Source organism: Globicephala melas, chromosome 17, assembly GCF_963455315.2.
Source record: "Globicephala melas chromosome 17, mGloMel1.2, whole genome shotgun sequence".
Taxonomy (NCBI): domain Eukaryota; kingdom Metazoa; phylum Chordata; class Mammalia; order Artiodactyla; family Delphinidae; genus Globicephala; species Globicephala melas.
Window position 1 is genome coordinate 72,661,993 of NC_083330.1, and position 17,763 is coordinate 72,679,755.

Here is a 17,763-nt window from a genome sequence, read left to right on the forward strand (position 1 = left end):
CCAGGCTACAGCTGCTGCAAACACAGCCGAGACCACCCACGTGGAGGCCACGCAGCCATTCCTGCAGCCCACTGACACCGTCCTCGGATTCCCACGTCCGGGCTGCCTCGGGGCTGAGTCTTCTGAAGCCTGAGCTACAGTAGCCGGACACGCTCTGCTCCGTGGATTGAATTTATGTTCCTACAAGCCCAGGGGAAGCTCCACAGAAAAGCAGACATTGTTCCACGTACCGAATGACCCCTTCAGCTAAAATCCATCCTCATGTAGGGTTTTTTCCCTTCTATTTGGATATCCTATTATTTTTTCATCACCCTTCTATAATTCTTGAAAAGGATTTTTCCCATCGGTTTTCCTATAATAAATCCTCATTAAAAGGTGGTACTTTGGTTTGTAACCTTGTGTTTGTTATCAGGCTGAGTATTTGGCAAAATGGCTTGGGGGTGAACTGTCCCTATTTTAGCATCCTCCACAGGACCCCTGTTTTTCAGAGTTGAGGAGAGACTGGGAACAGAACACTGAAGGCCGCCCTCACTCCCTCTCCCCACAGAAGACCCACCAACACACATCGAAGGACCTCTACCCAGCATGGCAGACACTGCCGTTATCTCCTGGGTACCTGACTCAGTTCAGGTATCAGAGGAGGTTGCCCTCTCAAATCAGAGTTGTCTACGGTTCACATGAGACACTTTGATTTATCCAAAGATGAACCCTGGGGGCGAGAAGGAAAGGGAGGGAGAGCTGGGTTGAGTGCTATAGATAGAAGAGGACAAGGAAAGGGGTTCAGCTGGAGTCCTGGAGGTCCCGGCCTGTATAAGCCTTCCTTGAAGAGTGGGTGAGGACCCCACATGGGGCCACCCAAGCATGGTACCCGAGGATTTAATAAAGCAGTTATCAACAAAGGGGATGGGAGGGTGTGGAGAAACCACAGGGGAGAGTGCAAGGTATGGCGGTTGGTAACAGTGGGCACCTTTATTGACCTGAAGCCCAGCAGGGAGAGGAAGGGCCATTCCCAGCACTAGAGCAGAGAGCTGTGCGTCCTATAGGAGCTGGGACCTACGGTCAAGGGATACAAAAGTCCTCAGTAACCCTGTAGTGGGGTAAACACCCCAACCTCTCTCTCCTTCTTCCTCCTGACGTCTCCCTGTTGCTCCCCACTGGCCGGACCAGAGTGCAAGGGGGCCAGTAGAGGCAACTCACATATGTCTTGAGTTTCCTTTCGCTGCTGTAACAAATTATAACAAACAGAATGGCTTAAAACAGCACGAATGTATTACCTTACAGTTCTGAAGGTCTGGGGTTCAAAATGGGTCTCATTGGGCTAAAGTCATGGTGCAAGCAGAGCTGCATTCCTTCAGACTCCAGGGGAGAACCTGTGCACCCCCCTTCCTACTTCCAGAGCTGCCCACCGTCCTCAGTCCATGCTGTCTCAGTCTGTTTGAGCTGCAATAACAAACTACCAGAGACTGGGTGGCTTACAAACGACAGAAATGCATTTCTCACAGTTTTGGAGGCTGGAAGTCCAAGATAAACGGATCCAAGGTCTAAGATGGCGGTCTTCTCACCACGTGCTCACAAGGTAGAAGAGTCAAGCAAGTTCTCTGGGGTCTCTTTTATAAGAACACTCATCCCTCATGAGGGCCATCCTCTCAAGACCTAATCAACTCCCAAAGGCCCCACCTCTAAGGGTTGGGGGCTTAGGATTTCAAGATATGAATCTGGGGGAAACACAAACCTTCAGTCCATAGCACATGCAGTATCTGTGACTGATTTATTTCACTTAGCATAATGTTTTCCAGGTCTAACCATGTTGTTGGAAACAGTAGGATTTCCTTCTTTCTTGAGGGTGAATTCTATATACGTACATTTCACATTTTCTTCATCCATTTGTCTGTCGATGGACATTTGGGATGTTTCTAAAACTTGGCTATTGTGAATAACGCTACAATGATCATGGAAGTAGAGGTATCTCTTCAAGCTCGTGATTTCTATTTTAAATATATCATCCCAATTAAATTTCAGTCATCTTTCAGGGCAGAACGTTGTTTTCTTGTTTTGTTTTTTTTCCTACTTTCAGATGAGGAAATGAGATCCAGAATTAGTAATGGTGGGTAACTTGAAGTTCTCACCACATGCCAGGCCCTAGAAGTTTGGGACACTCTTGTAGACAAGGCAGTGAGTGGCACAGCAGACAGGGCTGCATTGGCCGGGATCATTGCCCCGTTCAGAGCCTGGTGCAGAGAAGATGCCTGGGAACTACCTGGTGGGGGGATGAATGAAGGGGCTGTGAATGTCCACCTCTCGGGAGGGTATCGGAGCATCAAAGACAAGGGGGAAGGGAGGTGTTTAAAAAGACTGAGCCGTCTCGTGGGAAACTTTCAGCTTCCAATCTTCCCTCCACAGGAACAGCCCTAAATGTTTGGGAACTTTCTGGGATTTTGCCTCCAAATCAGTCTGCACCCCTCTACACTTTTTTCTGTGACTGTGCTGGAAAAGACTCTCTTTCTCTTTTTTCTCGTTCCCTGACAATGTATCAAGAGAGACCGAAGTTGGAAATCCAATTCCTGGCACCAAAGCAGCGGGTCCAGGTGCTGCATCCCAGACTTTGCAAAGAGTCAGCCCGGAGGCAGCCAAGGACATGGGAGCTGCCAGAGGCCAGCACACCACCCAGGGAGGGGGCAAAGCCCTTCCTTCAGGCAGAGAGAAGGGCTGGAAAGAAGAAGAAAATCAGGAAAGGTGGGGAGAGGGCCAACCATTTACACGAGAGCACCGAGGAAGGCTAAGAACCCACACAGACTGGGCTCCTGTCGTATCTGGCAAATATTAAGGCGCAATGGCGGCATCTCTGTGCCACTCCGATCTGAGCACTTCCATCATCACAGCGCAGAACAGAGCAGGAGCTGAATGGTGGCAAACGGATGCTCAGCTCTGTGTGTGCGTGTGTGTGTTTTAGAGTCAACCATTAATAATTCATGCCGCAGCTAAATGACGAGAGGGTCGGAGCCATCCTCAGCACCCTCCCCCAGGCACCAGCACCAGCTCCCCGCCACCGACCCCTTTGGGGGACCGCCCGTCCCTCTCTCTGCCTGGGACCAGAAGCGCCTGCCTGCTGTGTCATGCAGCGCCTGACACGCCCGGGACAAACGCTGACATCCTGCATCAGGCTTTTCCTTCCAGCCACCCAAAATCAAACAGGCTACAATGTGGCGATTTATCCTCCCTCCCATTGTCCTCAGCCTCACCCCTGCCCCTCAGAGGATGCAGGCCAGCTGGACAGGTCCCCCGGGTCACAAGCTTAATTCCCATTGGCCCCTGCCCCGCAGCAGCAGCCTATCCGATGTGAGCCTGGACATCCAGCCCTAGGACAAGCTTTTAGTGATACCCAGATGCTTCGAGGCGCTGGGCAGGTTTTAAAGGGGGTGACGAATGCTGTATTATTTCGCCCCTCCTGCCCCCCTATCCAATTCTTGGCGCAGTCTGCCCTGGCACATCCCTGGACAGACGTTCCCATCCCTCACCTGAAAAGGGTTTCAGGACATCTCCTGTCCCTGCCCAACTCCATTCCTCAAAGTGGCCTGACACGTTATCATGGTGGTAGGCATGCGGTCCCCGCAGCGGGGAGGGGAGGTCTGACTCAGGCCCCCAACAGCTGGTGCAGCCGCAGCCCCAAGGGGAAGCCTCTCGTCTCACCCCACAGTCCCCTGAAGTCGGGGCTTAGCACAGCCATGCAGCCCACGATAAATCAAACCAAGGCCGCAAGGCAGGGGTGGGACACAGCTGTGTTACTGCAGATGCCCTGGGGATGAGCGGAGACTGTGAACATCACACAGCAGACCCACACATCTCACACAATTACTTCTTGGTGCCGTTTTTCGTTCCCCATTTACCTCCTGAGGGCTCATTTTTTATTCAATAACTATTTAGGGACTGCGTACCATATGCCAGGCACTGAACCAGGCGCTGGGGGTAGAGCAGGGAGCGAAATCCAGCTGCTGGAGCTTGTGCGTGTGTTTTGGGGTCAGGGGGAGATAATCACAACATATGGGTGTGGGTACAGATAGAGACGGAGATGCAGACTGCAGATACAGATGTTAGCATTGCACTGCGGGGGGAGGGAATAAATGAGTCACAAGGACCCTTCACCACCTTTGTAGATGCTATCTCTGCCCAAGCTGTTTTTCGGGAGCTTGGAGTCAACTATGTCCGGTTCAAGCTCCAGCTGGCTAAGAGGCTAAGACTGATTGTGACCACCAACCCGCCACCTGGGCACGCGTTATGTTAGTGTCCGCTCAGTGACCTTTCCACATCACGGGGCCAAGAACTCCACCGCGGAACATGTGTCCCATGAAGAAGCATGTAGCTTAGCTGCGCCTGTGTGGAATGACGATGACCCTCACCTTTTCCTTGTCTCCAATCTCCTTTCCCCAAGCTCCCCAAGCCTCAGCCCACCTGGCTGTTTTATCCCATAAATATCCCAGCCCCTCACCTTCAGGGAAGTGGATTGGAGTTTTGTCCTCCCATCTTCTCACTTGGCCGCCTTACGAATAAACCTTTTTTCTGCTGCGAACCTCGGCGTCTCAGCATTTGGTCTGCTGAGTGTCGGGCCATCGAACCTGGTTCGGTCACAGGAGGGGCAGCAGGAGGCTGGGAGGCCGGAGGAAGAAGGCAGCGGCAGGCGAGCTCAGAGAGGTCCTGGCCCGATGACGCAACCGGGGACGTCCCCCCACTGACGGAGGGGGCAGCAGTGGACGGCTTGCGCAGAGGCTCCCCCTGACCTGACGGTGTCGTCACGGCCCCATGTAAAGGACACGGGCAGGAGAAGGGAAGTCGGCCGGGGGGAGCAGAACACCCAGGCCATATGGTGCTGGGACCTGTCTGGTGGCTGTGAACGGGCCCAGGGACCAGCCTCTGGATGGCTCTACAGGTGAGAGTGCTGGGTCTGCTGACGGACTGGAAGTGGAGTGAATAGAGGCCCCTCCTCCTGGTGGAATCCACACCCTTCTCTCCACCTGGAGGAGGGCGTTGCCTGCTGCCCACAGCTCACTCCCACTGGGCCCTGAGCCACCAGATGAGCTCTGACCTGGGTGAGATCTTCCCCAAGGGCTAAGCTCAGAGGAGAAGGAAATGAACCTTCCCTGTGCCCAGGGCCTACTGTGTGTGGCAGCAAGGCCAGGCCTTCTGCTACACACCCTCAGCCAGTCCTCACAACTGACCTGTACTAGGGTCCCCAGTTCACAGATGGGGTGTCTTGACATCTCAGACTAGTGTGGGCCGGGAACAGCCCTGCGGGGTCTCTGCTACAGGAGCTGGCAGGCAGGGGGCAGGGAGTCACGGCTCACACCATCTGACTCCAAGCCACTTCCCTTTTCCCTTAAGAAAACTCTGGATTCCTCTCTCTTGGTCCTGGTATAGAAAGGCCCTCACGCCACCAGCTGTCAGCCTCTCTCTCTCAACTGTTTCACTGATTCAAAGACACACCCTCTGCTGTTCCTTCCCCGATTCCTCTCTCCTCCTCCTTTGGTTTTAAGACTTTGAAAAGGAGCAATTTTATGGGAAAAGAGCTGCATACAAAATCATATATATGCTGTAAACTCATTTTATAGAACAAAATATATGTTTATGCTTACATAAATAGGTTGAAAACTAATCCACAAAAATCTAAACAGTTTAATTCTCTAGAATTTGTATTTTCTTCTTTGTTCTTTTCTATATTTTCCAAATCACCTGCCATTTATAGGAAGCATTATTGCATGAGGTTTATAAACATGGGCCCTGGGACCGGGAAGCCTGGATTCATCCCTGGGCCCACAAACTCATCTGATTTGGGGCCAATTCTCGTCCTCACTGGGCCTCTCCTTTCTCTTCTCTAAAATGGGGATCAGGACTTCCCTGGTGGCGCAGCGGTTAAGAATCCACCTGCCAATGCGGGGGACACGGGTTCTAGCCCTGGTCCGGGAAGACCCCACATGCCGCGGGGCAACTAAGCCCATGCGCCACAACTACTGAGCCTGCGCTCTAGAGCCCACGAGCCACAACTACTGAAGCCCACGAGCGACAACCACTGAAGCCCATGCACCTAGAGCCCGTGCTCCACAACAAGTGAAGCCACTGCAGTGAGAAGCCCGCGCACCACAGTGAAGAGTAGCCTCCGCTCGCTGCAACTAGAGAAAGCCCGCGCACAGCAAGGAAGACCCAACGCGGCCAGAAATTAATTAATTTTTAAAATAATAAATAAATAAGTAAATAAAATGGGGATCATAATAACACCCCTTCCTCCATCCTCGGGCTGTTAACAGGACCCAGCGGGGTAGGGCCGGGGAACTGCGGATGGCACTCAGGCCGGTGGCCAGAGCTGAGGGAGTGATGGCTCTCACAATGGGCTTGCACTGCTTCTAAAATCACAGCTTGCAGAGCAGTTTTAGAGAAATATGTTTTAAATAATTCAAAAGCCAGGGTGGGCGCAGGAGAATTAAAACTTGTTCTAACCTTCAGAGCCTGTGAATCTGAGGCTTCTGTGTTAAGAACATTTCAAAGCTTCCTGGAATCTATCTTCATTTGGTGCCTAAGCACTGGGGAAAGATGATAAACAGGCCTGCGGCCCAGGACAATTAACAAACCACCGGATGTGGAACCACCGGATATGGAGAGACATTCCTCAGGGAAGAAGCAGGATCCTCCCTTGCTTGTGTTGCAAGGGTGTAGACATGTGGTGTGTGTGTGTGTGTGTGTGTGTGTGTGTGTGTGTGTGTGTGTGGTGTGTGTGTGTGTATGTGTGTGGTGTGTGTGTGTGTGGTGTGTGTGTGTGTATGTGTGTGGGGTGTGTGTGGGTGTGGGTGGTGTGTGTGTGGTATGCGTGTGTATGTGTGGTGTGTGTGTGGTGTGTGTGTGGTGTGTGTGTGTGTGGTGTGTGTGTGGTGTGTGTGGTGTGTGTGTGGTGTATGTGTGTGTGTGGTGTGTGTGTGTGGTAAGTGGTGTGTGGTGTGTGTGGTGTGTGTGGTGTGTGTGTATGTGTGGTGTGTGTGTGGTGTGTGTGTGGTGTGTGTGTGTGTGGTGTGTGTGTGGTGTGTGTGGTGTGTGTGTGGTGTGTGTGTGTGGTGTGTGTGTGTGGTGTGTGTGTTGTGTTTGTGTGTGGTGTGTGTGTGGTGTATGTGTGGTGTGTGTGGGGTGTGTGTGTGTGTGTGTGTGGTATGTGTGTGTATGTGTGTGGTGTGGCATTGAGGACGTGGGTCTCCAGGGCTGGCAGAAGCTGACATGGAGGCATGCACACATCTCTGGTTTCATCTCCACATCTTAGCCTGTGTGCTGCGCCGTGCACGGGCTGGGCACTGCTAGCCAGATGTAGAAGGGCCCAGAGGTCCAATCACAGCCAGGTGACTACTAATGGCCCAAGAACATCTGGAATGGCTGTCCTGGGATCACCTGGGACACCTCAGGGGACAGTGGCAGACGAGATGGCCTGCACTGTTCTGGCCTGGAAGGATCCTGCACTGGTTCGCACAGGGGCACCTTGGAGACTGTCCTTATCCGTGGGGTGGGTCCTAAACCACACTGTTCTCCTGTGTCCCCTTCACCCCTCACCTCTGGGCCTCTGCTCTGTGACTTTCCATCTCCAGAGGCTGGGCTGATGGCCCTCGCGGACTCTCTTCAGTGGGCGGAGGGGAGATGGGAAGCTGAGGGTGCTGGCCCCAGGTGGGGTGGGGAGATGGCCCTGGGCCACTGTGCTGGGTGCTGCCAGATCGTCACCCGAGGGCTGGAGTCTGAGCTGAGGAGCTGGACAAACGTCAGGGTCACAGGGAGCTCGTGAGGCCAGAGACAAGACTGGAGGGAGGCGAGGGGTAGAGGAGCTCAGGGCCAGGTCAGCGGCCATGTGGAGGCAGGACAGGGAGAAGTGGCTCAGGTGGAGGCTGGGGTCAAGGACAGGATGCTAAACGCTTCTTGTTGCCGATCCCTGGCTGCATCCCTTCCACTCCACACCTCGTCTGCCGGCCTCCAACACCCTGTGCAAGGCTCTGCTCTTACACGCCAGGCTCCTGGGCACAAAAGCCTCTCTGTGTCCCCCATTTCTTGATTACAGGAAATAGGCTTCATTCCATGACCTTCCCTGAGTTCCAAAGGGCAGATTCAAACAGCTGCTAATCAGGGAAGGGAGGGGATGCAGAGACAATCGAGGAACAGTCAAAAGAAACAATAGTGCAGCCTTGGGGCAGGGTCCTGGTTCCCCCTCAAGGGATACACACAACAACATCTTTGAGCTGTTTTGCAGATACTGAAACCCTCACCAGGTGGGAGAAGTTAACTGTGTGCTGCCCACAAGCACGGAGACCCCAGACCGCGTGGAACCAGAAGGTTGATAATGCCGACTCCCACTTACCTCCCCACCAACCAATCAGAAGAGTGTCCACTAGCTGATCACGCCCTCTTTGAACCATTACTATAACACTCCTCACTGCCCCCTCCAGGTTGGGCCACACGGTTTTGAGAGCATTAGCCCGCTGTGGCCCTCTTTGCCTGGCAAAGCAATAAACTGCAAACTGCCTTTACACATCCACACACTCCTACCTCACCCAAAACTCTGTCTCCAAGGTTTAATTCAGTGTCGGGGTACAGAGGCCGAATTCGGCTTCAGTATCATCTCCATTTAGCAGAATGGCCCCAAGAGGCTGTCACACTCTCCCACTAGGGAGGGAGGTCAGAACTGTCTCAGGTCAAATACTTGTGTCCCCCTCTGCTGCTCCCACGTCAGCCAAAGTGAGCCTCTACAATTGCTCCTTTACTGCCGTCAAAGTGTTTCCACGCCACAGAAGCAAGGGACAAGCTCAGCCGAACCGAAGAGACTCCCTCAGTTGAGAAAAGGGAGCTGAGAATACAGAGAGTTCACAGGACAGAGCGCCAGAGAGAGGAGCAGGCTGCACACAGAGATGCCCAGAGACCTGCAGCAGGCCCTGCGGTCGGCAGCAGAACAGCCTCCGAAGACGGCCACGTCCTAACGCCCGGACCCTGTGAACACGTCCAGAGACCTGCTGCGGGCCCTGCGGTCGGCAGCAGAACAGCCTCCGAAGACGGCCACGTCCTAACGCCCGGACCCTGTGAACACGTCCAGAGACCTGCAGCGGGCCCTGCGGTCAGCAGCAGAACAGCCTCCGAAGACGGCCACGTCCTAACGCCCGGACCCTGTGAACACGTCCAGAGACCTGCAGCGGGCCCTGCGGTCAGCAGCAGAACAGCCTCTGAAGACGGCCACGTCCTAATGCCCGGACCCTGTGAACACGTCACTTTAAACGGCAAAGGGGAATTAAGGCTGCTCATCAGTGGACCTTAAAACAGGGGATGGACCTGGATGATCTGACCCCAGCTGGGGCAGAGAGATGAGATGACAAGGAGAGATCTGAAGTGTGAGAGGCCTCAACCCACCACTGCTACCTCTGAGGACAGAGCAAGGGGACCATGAGGACGGTGGGCAGGCCCCAGAGGACGGAAACGGCCCACGGGTCACAGCCAGCAAGGAAACGGGGACCTCAGAAGGAACTGAATTCTGAAGAATCTGAGTGAGCAGAAAACGGATTCTCCACTTGCTCCAGAATCCAGAGGATCCTAGAACAGAGCCAGGGTAGCGTCGCCAGAGGGAGCACAGCCTGCCGACACCTTGGTCTCAGCCCGTGGAGACCTATGTTGAACTTCTAACTTTCAGAACAGGAAGACAATAAATTTGCGTTGTGTAAGCTGCTAAGCTTGTGGTAATCTGTTACGGCAGCGATAAAAAATGAATTCAACCCCCTTGAGTATTCTGATCAACTCATGCATGTGAGAAGACTACCAAAGGTTGGGCAAAAAGCATCTGAGTGGATTAAAGGGAACAGATCCCAGGGATCACGTAGGGCCCCGCCTTGTGTACTGACTGGATGGAGTCCCAACGCAGCCGTGGCCAGGGGGAAGCAGAGACTTGGTTTCCGGATCTGGTTCTGCCCTAACTCATCGGTTGCCCTGGGCAAGACACACCTCCCTGGCCTCTGTTTCCTTGTGTGGGAAATGTGGGCTTAGTCTGGAAACCTTCCAAAGCCCCCTCTCCACCCCCTCCACTGTGATGCTCTTCAAGTCCTCATCACCGAACAACGATCTAGTCTTGGATTGGATTGGATTTCAGTGGTCCTTTGGGTGGAGAATAACTGGGCTGTGTGCATACAGCTACCCTGATTCCCTGCATGCCCATGTGAAAACCATCATTGGTTCCACTGCAGGACGGACATGAGGCAGCCCGTCGGTTCAGTGGCATTTCCCACTTGCCTCCACTGGCAAGGCCCTGTCGAGGGGGAGACCCACTGATTGTAAGAGTGAAAGAAAATGAAACAACCTGATATCCATCAAGAGGGGAATGCTAAATGAACTACAAGGAGCCAGTACATGGAAGACTGTGCCACCTTTCAGGGATGAGGTAGATCCCAGTGTGCAATGCATAAAGTTCTCTAGTTCTGCACACACGTGGATATGTAAAGGCAGTTTGCAGAGCAACGCATACAGAGTAACAGTGCTTATGTGTGCTAAAGGAGAATGATACAAATATGTGTGTGTGTGTGTGTGTGTGTGTATATATATAACATATACATTTTTATGTATGGTATATGTCTATATATTACATATAGACATAAAACACATTGAAAAGGGGTCTATTTTGCACACAGCCGCCCAGCAGTCCTTTTAAAACATGAGTTGGTTCATGCCCTCCTCATTCCCAACGCTCCAGCAGCTTCCCAGCTCACAGAGAACAAGACACAAAGTCTTTTCCGTGGCCCGCAAGGTGCTCTATGTTCTCGCCCACTCCTCCCCAACCCCGAGGCCTCCCAGGCCCTTCCCACGCAGCACACTTGGCCACAGTGCCTCCTGCTGCCCCTGGACCAGGTGAGTCGGCAAAGCCCGCACCTGCCTTCTGCTATCGGGCACACCTTCCCCAGGTGTCCTCCTGGCCCACACCCTCGCTTCTCGCAGGCTGCTGCTGCAATGTCTCTCATGGAAGGAGTCTTGGTCTAAAATAACACTTCTTCCCCAGCAGCTTCCCTCCCCTGCCCCGCTCCACTTGTCTAAAGAGGACTCATCATCCTCTGATGAGTTTTAATCTCATCTGCATAGGCTCACTTACAGCTTCACTCCCTCAGCTAGAACATAAGCTCTTAGAGGAATGCCAGGAACATAGTAGGTCCTCCATAAATATTAATTAAATGAATCAACAAATAGACAGCAAACCACACCGAGCGATACAGCCACTGTGGAGAACAGTATGGAGGCTCCTTAAAAAACTACAAACAGAACTGCCATACGACCCAGCAATCCCACTACTGGGCATATGCCCTGAGAAAACCGTAATTCAAAAAGAGTCATGTACCAAAATGTTCATTGCAGCTCTGTCCATCAACAGATGAATGAATGGAAACTACCTTAGTGTCCATCATCGGATGAATGGATAAAGAAGATGTGGCACATATATACAATGGAATATTATTCAGCCATAAAAAGAAACGAAATTCAGCTATTTGTAATGAGGTGGATAGACCTAGAGTCTTTCATACAGAGTAAAGTAAGTCAGAAAGAGAAAGACAAATACTGCATGCTAACACATATATATGGAATTTAAGGGAAAAAAATGTCATGAAGAACCTAGGGGTAAGACAGGAATAAAGACACACACCTACTAGAGAATGGACTTGAGGATATGGGGAGGGGGAAGGGTGAGCTGTGAGAAAGCGAGAGAGAGGCATGGACATATATACACTAGCTAGTGGGGGGCAGCCGCATAGCACAGGGAGATCAGCTCGGTGCTTTGTGACCGCCTGGAGGGGTGGGAAGGAGGGAGACGCAAGAGGGAAGAGATATGGGAACATATGTTTATGTATAACTGATTCACTTTGTTATAAAGTAGAAACACACCATTGTAAAGCAATTATACTCCAATAAAAAAAAAACACCAAAAAAAAAAAACACACCGAGTAGTCGCATGTTGGGAGGAGACAAGAGTTGCTCTGGAAGAGAAACTCTAGCTTTATCTGTAATGTCTAAATTGTGTACAGTGAGAATGTTTTCTTGGATTACTTGAGAAATTAAACATTAACAAATATTTAGGAAAAGGCCATTATAGTCCATTGTGATGAGTCCTTCGTAGGAGGAGGGGTGCTTCTCTGGGAGCTCACAGGGATCTAAACTGGGAACTGAAGGGACTTCCCTGGTGATCTAATGGTTAAGACTCCACGCTTCCACTGCAGGGGGCACGCGTTCCATCCCTGGTCGGGGAAGTAAGATTCCCCACGCCATGCGGCACAGCCAGAAACAATAAAAATAAAAAAATAAATTGGCAACTGAAGAATGGGCAGGAGAGAGGAGAGTAGTAAGAGGGTTCCAGGATGAGGGAACGGTGTGAGCAAAGGTGCGGGGGTCAGATGACCGAGGCACAGCTAGGCTCAAAGTCAGGTTGAATGGAAACATACAACTTGCTCTCTTTGGCGATGCTGCCTGAACCTGCAATCCGCCAGGAGCTTGTGCTACAATACAGACATTACAAATCAACGCACAGCTTCCCCACTTCCTTCACGGAAAAAGTCTTAACACGGAACAAACACGGAAGTTCTGTAATGGGAATGAACAGCCTGCTTGATGACCAAGTCAACTTACATTCTGGCCTGCAGCCAGGTCTGGCCTGAATGGTAACCAGTGGTTGGTAACTGGGAACTCGTCCTCAGACCTGGCTCCGTAGTTCTCCAGGCAGGTCCTCTCGAGCCTGGGCTGAGGAGGGGGAGTGCCTGGGGGGCTGGAGGCTTGGGGGTTGAGGGGAGGGAAGGGGCAGAGACTAGGGCCACACCAGCTGCTTCGTGATCCATGGGGGAGACACTAAGCCCCAGGTGCCTGCAGATGCTCACATGCTCCACACCCGCCATCTTCCTTTTCTTCTTTCTCTACCTGCCTTCCCTTGTCTGACTTCTTTCTTTCATCCACAGGTATCTGTTGATTCCTCCCCTCCCCGTGTCCACCCCCGGCCATGTTCTCACTGGCCTTGGCACCTGTCAGGCCCTTCATCTGGCTAAAGTCTGGACAACTTCAAGGATTTGGCTGCAGAATGTCCAGCACCCCGAGGAAGCCTGGCCCTCCAAGGCGGGTTGGGGCTCCCTCTGCAATGTCTCCACAGCCCTTGGAAACACCTCCATCGCTTGACATTGACATTGCCCAGTGACCTGCTTTACCAGATGGGGAGACTGGGTGGGGCTTGGATGGACTCACGTTCACCTCTGCACGCCCGCGTCTCAGGGCAGGATGAGTTCTCGGTAAATACATTTTAAAAAGAAAACAAAGTTGGATTAACTGTGCGAGAGTCCATGGGGAAAACGCTAATTAGACTATTTCATCCGCATCCGGGGGAAGCTGGCTTCTCACCCGCAGGAGGCAATCACGGCAGGTGAGGAGAGGAAAACACCAAGGGGCTCCATGCTGACCTGACATGGTGCTGGCACAGATGTGGTCAAGGTGCCGTCAGGGGACCAGAGGCAGGAAAGGCTTCCAGGAGGAAAAAGGCCTTGGAGGGTGGGGAAGATTCAGGGCCATGAAGAACACACTCCTGGTTTAATGGGACCCCAAAGCCCGGGTCAAAATGCACATCCCGCTCTGATGGGGGCTGGGGGTAAGGTGGATGCATTAGAGGCTGGGGGAGGGGTCAGACGACAGAGCTCAGGATTAGCAACAGAGAGCCTGTATTTGGGGAGGACGCTTCCCCAGCCTCTCCGGGAGGCGCACCCAGACCACACTGAACCCCTAGCGCTGGCTGAGGCAGAAAGCATTCATTGCTTTTCTAAACTCGGGAAAGATCATCCATCTTAATTAAGACTGGCCCGTCCTGGATCCGCCCATCAGCTGTTGGTGTGGCAGCAGCAGGAGGGCAGCTGGGAGTGGGGGCAGAGGAAAGGGACTCAGAGGGGGAGTGGTCCCCACCGAAGGGCTCGCTAAATGTTCCTGGGGGTCAGGCCTCGGGTGTCCGTGATCTTGGACAACAGGGAGCGCAGCAGCATCTTGATTAATCCGCAGAGAGCGCCCTGGCCTCTGCATCACCCTCTGTTCTCAATCGCTCAATCCTTCTAATTTCCCAGCGATTTCATTAAAGGATCTTTCCCTTACAAGAATGTCTCATTTTCCACCGAGCAGCGTTCAAAGAATTAGGAGTCACTAAAGCTGATCAGACTGCGGTTGTTTCCCTGTCAGAACAGAAAGGGGACAACAGGGTGACTCAGATGCCCACTGCCCCCAACCCCTTACCCCAAGCAGGAAATCGAGGCCCAGGGAGAAGGGGTATCCTCGGGGTCACACGAGGAACTAGTGGCAGACTCGGATCGTGACAAACCCATCCCCTTCCATCTCCCCTCCATCCACTCCATAAAGGGCTGTAATCTTCAACTAGTGACTCCAGTTTATGCCTCTTTAAAATGACATGATATTCATGAAAGTTAAATTAGGGTATGAGTGTAAAAGTACTTGGTTGCTGGAAATCAACATTAACACAAATGCCTTTGCAGTTCCTAAGAAGCTGGCCCTGTAGACCCAGGCACCTAGGACAGGAGTCAGTAAATAATGGTCCGTGGGCCCAATCTGACCCGCCACCTACTTTTGTAAATAAAGTTTTATTGGAACACAGACACACTTATCGTTTCTGTGCTATCTATGGCTGCTCTCAGGTGACAGTTGGCAGAGTTGCATAGTTGCAACAGAGACTGGATGGCCCACAAGGCCTAAAATATCTATCTGGCTCTCTACAAGAAATGCTTGCCAAGCCCGGGCAGAAGAGGGCGGGCTACATGCCAAGGAAATCAGATGACGGCGTTTAGAACATTGCCACGGGTAATCCTGGCGCTGACCCTACAGATGGGTGAGACGTCCCCACTCACGGAGGAGCTCACGGAAGCTCAGGGAGGCAGAGGGGCCGCAGAGGCCACGGAGCCGTGAGCCGAGGACAGAGCCTTGCTCCACACTGCTACCTGATGCTAGCTCCTCCGCACCGAGTGATGCCTTCCTACCCCGGGGTGGGCCCTCAGGGGTCCTCCAGCCCCAATCCCCCACTGTATGGCAGGGAACTGAGGCCCAGACAGCGGAAGAGCCCTCCAAGGTCATTCAGAGATGGGGAAAGGGCTGAAGGCTCTCGGCTCCCAACACAGTGCTCCATCCGTCCCGTCAGGCTGAGCTGAGGTGACACAAAGGCAGGAATGCTGCAGCACCTGCTCCGAGCCCGGTGAGGCACTAGGCAGGCACCAGGCCTGATCTCCAGCCACACGGGAGTGACGAATACAAGTGTCATCATCCCATTTTTCAGATGAAGATACTGAGGCTCAGAACTAGAAAGGGAAGTATCCCAGGGCGTCCAGCTAGCAGAGCCCAGGCACGAACACGGGTTCCCCTGAGTCCCAAGTCTGTTTCTTCCAGGTGAACTGGAGCCCCGGTTCCAGGCTTCCGGGTGAACTGGAGCTGCCAGTGAAGCAGAGAAGGGCCGCCCACTCTGTTCTCCAGGGCAGTCCTGATCCGTGGAACCCACTATCCGCCAGCACCAAGGCCGGGTCAGTGGCTCGGTCGTCCTGGAGGCTCCTAGCTCCCCCTGCTGGTGTGTGATTCCCACAGCTCCCTTTCTCTGTTGTTCTAGCCAAAAACCTGCTCTGGACTAGGGTTCAGTCCCACACTGCCCTGTACTTGCAGGTTACAGAGATTCCACAGGCTTTGGTGCAACCAAAATGCACACAGACCATGCGGGCGTGGAGGAGAGCTGGAAGCAAAGGGCTCTGTAGCTGGGCATGCCTATGTTCAAATCCCTGCGGGTCACCCACAGGCTCTGATCTCCGGCAAAGGCACGTGCTCCTCTCAGTGCCCCGTGACCTCTGGGACCCACGGTTCCACCTCTGTGAAATGGGTAGCCCAGGTCACCTGCAGGGATTGGGAGGTGATGTATGCAGAGTGACTGAGCACTCCCCGCACGGGCAGGGGCTTGTCCTTGCAGTGGGGGGAACTGGCCATGACCCCCCTGCCCCCTCCTGACAGAAGGTCCGGGTGGTGAGGTCAACAGCATCAAAGGATGAAGGCTGCCCCCAGCGGGGCAGAGCCACAGGGACAGCCTCCCCAGCAGCGGGGAGGGTATCTCAGCACCATTAGGATGCTTGCGTCACCAATGGAGCCTAGCAGCACTTCCCACGCCCACTTGTTCCGTGCAATGCGAGGAGTCCCTTTCCCTCTCTGGGCCTCAGTTTGCTCACCTGCAAAGTGGGGCTGCTGACTATCTCCCTCAAGTTCCTTCAGCTCTGGCACCCTGTGCCTGGGTCATAGACTCTGCTGTCCTTTTTGATTATTGCCAACTGGGGAGTCACCTGTAGCTTCACCCAGCCTCTGGGGCTCCTTTAGTGGTAATCCATCCTCCAGCCACTCTGCCATTCATGCATTCAACACAGTTACGATAGAAGAAAATGATGACAATAATTGAGGAGATGGTAATAATTAACCCAGGTTGGACGCTTGTGCCGTGCCAGGAAAAGCATAGGTATCGTCTTCTCTAAGCCTCACGATGACTCGATGAGCAAGGTGCTATCGTGATCTTCATTTTAGAGACGGAAAAACTGAGGCTCAGAGAGAACGTGTGATGTACCAGCTAGTAAGCGGTGAACCCCTGGCTCCAACCTGGGAGTCTAACCTCAGACGTAACAAAGGTGCAGCTGTTCACAGCGTACCCACCCTTCACAGAACGCCAGTTGATAGGTTTACAGAGACCCCTGGATGGGGCCAACTCTACTGATTGTCACGGTCAATGCATTGTGACCTACAAGGCACAGAAACCAGGTGAGCATGCCTCCCTCCAGGCCTGGCAGAAGCTGTCTTTCAAGGCTAATTTCCATCTAGGTACCCGGGCAGGATGCATGTGACCTAAGTACCCACCACAGGTAGGTGGCCACTTGTGGTTCCCTTATTAGTTTCTCCTGGTCCATCACAAGCTCCCCGAGGGCGGGGCTACTGTCTGGGGCATCTCTCCATCACCCGAGGCTACGGGTGACTCCCCAGTTTGCATCTCTCCATCACCCGTAGGTCTGCTTCTGGGACAGTCCAAAAAGAGGTGCAGAATGGAAGGACCAATGCTGAGCACCAGTGAGGGCAGCAAATACCACAGGCGACTCTGGCCTGACACGCCTTCTTCTGTCTACACCTACCTGCCCTGCCCTTTTTTGTCTGTTTTGTGATAGTTAATATACCAAACCATCACTGCCTTCTTAGCCTGCAGGAAGTGTAACAACTGTTATCCACCACAAACCCCCAAAGCCTTAAATTACAGCAGGAATGGTGACAGTGATAGATAAGAATTTTAAAAATCAAACCCAAACGTGTCCCTGTCATGGCTAAGGGCCAAGTTGACTTGAAAATAATTTACTTAGAAAATTTTGTGATGCATGGTAAATTAAGTCCTCCCTTCAGGATACGTTTTGTTTTTTCTTTCCTCTTCCAAAGTATTAGTCCACTTAACTGATTCCCAAAGACTTCCTGCTATGACTTACAACTATTACCACTGGGAGGAGAGGTATGCGGACCTGGATTTCATCCAAGAGCAGGATGGACAGTTCATTTTGAAATTGTAAAAGGGGTTGGTGGTGTGATGGATCTGGAATCAAACAGTCCTTTCTCTCCAACCCTGAAAGATGGAACCGAAGAATAGGGAGAAAATCATCAGTGACAACAGCTAATGAATTTTAAATACTTATTACAAGAAAAATTAATTTG